The sequence below is a fragment of the Rattus rattus genome, chromosome 15 (genome assembly GCF_011064425.1).
Source record: "Rattus rattus isolate New Zealand chromosome 15, Rrattus_CSIRO_v1, whole genome shotgun sequence".
NCBI classification, from domain to species: Eukaryota; Metazoa; Chordata; class Mammalia; order Rodentia; family Muridae; genus Rattus; species Rattus rattus.
The window spans coordinates 52,077,814-52,081,480 of record NC_046168.1 but is presented as its reverse complement, the minus strand read 5'-3'; positions in this window follow the sequence as shown (position 1 = coordinate 52,081,480).

Genomic DNA, 3,667 nt, shown 5'->3' with positions numbered 1-3,667 from the left:
CCCCCTGGGTCTAGAGCCCTCTCCACCTCTGGGCTAGCTCTCGAGATAGTTTGGGTTGGTGGTGACGTCATTGAAGGGGTGGGGCGATTCCGTCCTCGACCACATGACCAATCACATGGGTTCACCAGAGCTCTGCCCTCTTTTGCATGGAATGGGGGTGGAGCCAGTGGGAGCCAAGTGGGTGGCCCCGCCCATACCTACAAACCAATAAGAAGCCAGCCCTGAGGATACTGGCTTGCCATTGGAGGATAGGACTTAGAAACTCTAGGAACTTGGACCAGTGTGCCTATGATTGACATATCTTGGTGAGCCAACGGGATAGGATCTCCTGACTCATCATTCTTCTAAGAAAATTTGTGTCACACCTTTTGAGAATTTTGAGAATTAAAGTTACATCCATACCACACTGTGTAAGAAGAGAGTTAATTGCATGTATTTGCATAATGGTAGAATATTTCTCAAGTTGGATTGTACATGGAGAAGGAGCTTTCAAATTGTTTTTGAGTCTCCATCCATGGAAAGACCAAGCCCCTCCTACAGAAAGCCTGCCTGCTCTAGATGCAGCAAGAGGCTCAGCAGAAACTTTTGGAGAAGACAAATAGAAACTCTCTCTTAAAATGCTTTGCAGTCCTTTTAACAGGCCTGTCTTCTATCCCCGCCCCTTATGGATCCCAGAGATTCCCCAGTCTGACAACCCCTGTCCTCATCAACTCTCCATTTCCACAGAAGGTCATGTCCATACAACCAAACCAAGACTTGGGCTCCCATCAACCGCCATCTAGGTTCTAGGTTCTCCCCAGGCTGGTGGTATGCACCACGTTTGCTCTGCCCAGTCGGAAACCTTTATCCTCCTGCCTCGATTGCACCATTTTCTAGTCTGCCTTCTGTTCAGTTTGGCCTAGTTACTAGAGATAATAGGCACCCGATAAGTGGCCACTTCAGTTTTAAGCGTGTCCAATGTTGGGCTGATGATACTGACCACAACCTGCTCTTATTTCCTACATGAAGACAAGTCATAACTGAAATAGAGCCGGCCTATCCTATTTGTTCATAAGTGGTAGTTTAGTTTGATTGTGAAATTACAGCAGCAAGTGAGCGTGATGTTCCTACCCATCTCCGCGGAGAAATCGTGGGTGAAATGAAGTCAGCCTTTCAGCTTCCGGTCATACAGACTGACATGCGCACAAATGTCTCAAAGTCTTTGTCCCTTCTCCTCACCTGCTCTTGACTCCTCAACCTCAAGTACTGCCTCCTCAGTACAACCGCGCTGAAGAAACTTGGTCACCAGTGATTTCCTAGTTGTTGAATCCAAAGTCAGACTTTAGTCCTCATCGTTTTGGACCTGTCTTTCGCCTGTAACACTATGGAAACTCCCTTCCTAAAGCCCTAAACTCTCACAAAACTTGCTATTCAGGCTCCTTCCCTGGCCCCTCTACTCCCAAGCTTCCTCCTCCAGTGTTCATCATTCAGTCTGTAGTCACTGCCCACCTCCTGTGCCTGTTACTGGGCTAGATATTGGAAACCCACACCTTTCTGGTTTGGGCATATCTTTCCCCCTTTTAAGCAACTACAAGCCTCGTTATTCAGTGTGAGAGTCCTTATCGTACCAAGTGCAATGAGACAGACCTATGACCCCAATACCTGAGAGGCTGAGGTAGGAGGATTACAAGTCAAAAACAACCTAATCTCAAAAAAAAAAAGGGGGGAGGGGGGAGACAAGGTATGATCAGTCAGATTGTATCATACCCTTCTTGTCCCCATCTTCAAAGAAAGGAAAGGACTAGAAGGAGCCAAATGGAAACAGGAGAAAGGCCAGGGCCACCTTTTGAAAATAAGAGATACAGGAGAAATTGAACCTTGGACATAGGTCATATGTCAGTACAAGGGAATGTAAAATGTTCTGCCAATAGAAAGAAAAGTCTCAAGGGATCCTTAGGTAAACTCTTCTCAGTGTCTCAAGGAAAAGAAGGTTAATAGATCTGACCTAAATGTCTGACACTCACACCAGGTTTTACATTCAGGGCCTCACTCTTGGTACCAGCATGTAAGGGCTTAGGTTTTCATATGAATTCAGGAAGACACAGTTTAAAGCCCTGGCTCGCAAAGTCTTAGTATGTATGTGGAGGAGGGAACCTTGCATCCAGTTTTCCTACTTTTTTTTCCCTATGGGAATGTGTGGTTCCTTAAAGTTTTCCAGAATTTGCAGGTGGCCAAGGTAGGGTGGCTTTTGATAAGAGGTAGCATACACTCTGTGGTGACAGTCCTATCATGTGTAGACCTTGATCATGTAGGCTGAAAGTTGGCATGTTTTAACAGGGAAACACAAAGGCAAGCAAGTTCTTAGCGACTGTAAAGGCGCTGGCTTGGGGGACAAGTAAATTCTTCATTTCATCCTGAAAATAAGCAATAAGTAAAACATATCCTCACCCGTGAAAGGAGCAGAATGAACAAAATCTGCGGGAGGTATTCAAATCACTCTTGGGGCTTAGCCCAACCATGTCTTACCATGTTAGACATTAGTTTGATTATACTGTGGGACTGGGTGTAGACTCAACTGTGTTTTTAAACTTTTCTCACCAATACTGTCTCAGTTAGGGTTTCTGTGAAGAGACACCGTGAGCAAGGCAACGCTTATAAATCATGTAATGAGGGCTGGCTTACAGTTTCAAAGGTTTAGTCCATTATCATCACAGTAGAAAGCATGGCGGGTTTCAGGCAGAAAAGGTGCTGGAGGAAGGAGCTGAGAGTTCTACATCTCGGTTGTAAGGCAGCCAGCAGAAGACTGTGGATCACACAGGCCAGGCTTAAGCTAATATAATATAATATAATATAATATAATATAATATATATGTGGTCTAATATATATATTAGACCTTAAAGCCCTACCTCCAGTGACAAGGGTACACCTTCTCCAATAATGCCTCCTAATAGTGCCACTTCCCATGAGCCAAGCATATTCAAACTACCACATTCCACACTGTGGCTGGTATAGGCTTGTTCAAACACACGAGTCTATGAAGGCCATACCTAGCCATGGCATAATGCAAAATACCTTTGGTTCAACTTCAAAAATCTCCATAGTCTATCCCATTCTCACCAATGTTTAAAAGTCCAAAGTCTCTCCTGAGATTCAAGCAATCTCTTAACTGTAATCCTTCTATAAAATCAAAATCGAAAAGCAGATCACACACCTCCAACATCATAGGATACACATTACTATTCCACAATATCATAGTGAGGAAATATTGGACCAAAGCAAGACCAGAAGCCAGCTGGGCAGACTCCAAACTGTGCATCTCCGTGTCTGATGTCAATGCGGTCTTCAGATCTCCGACACTTTTCTGCTTCGTTGACTGCAGCACACATCTTTCTCTTCGGCTGTCTCCGCTCCCTGTTAGCGGTTCTCCTCAGCAGGTATCCCACAGCTCTAGCATCTCAAACATCTTGGGGTCTCCAAGGCAACTTCAAATTTACAGCTTCTTGTTCCAGTGTCTGGAATTGACACATGATCTTCTGGGCACCTCCAAAGGGCTTGGGCCACATTTCCAGCTCTACCCTCTGTAGCGCTCCAGGGTCTGTTTGACTGCACTCCATTGCTGCTGATGTTTTCGATGGTCATCCTGTGGTACTGGCATCCCCAACGTGCCAAGGTTTTTCACTGCAACTA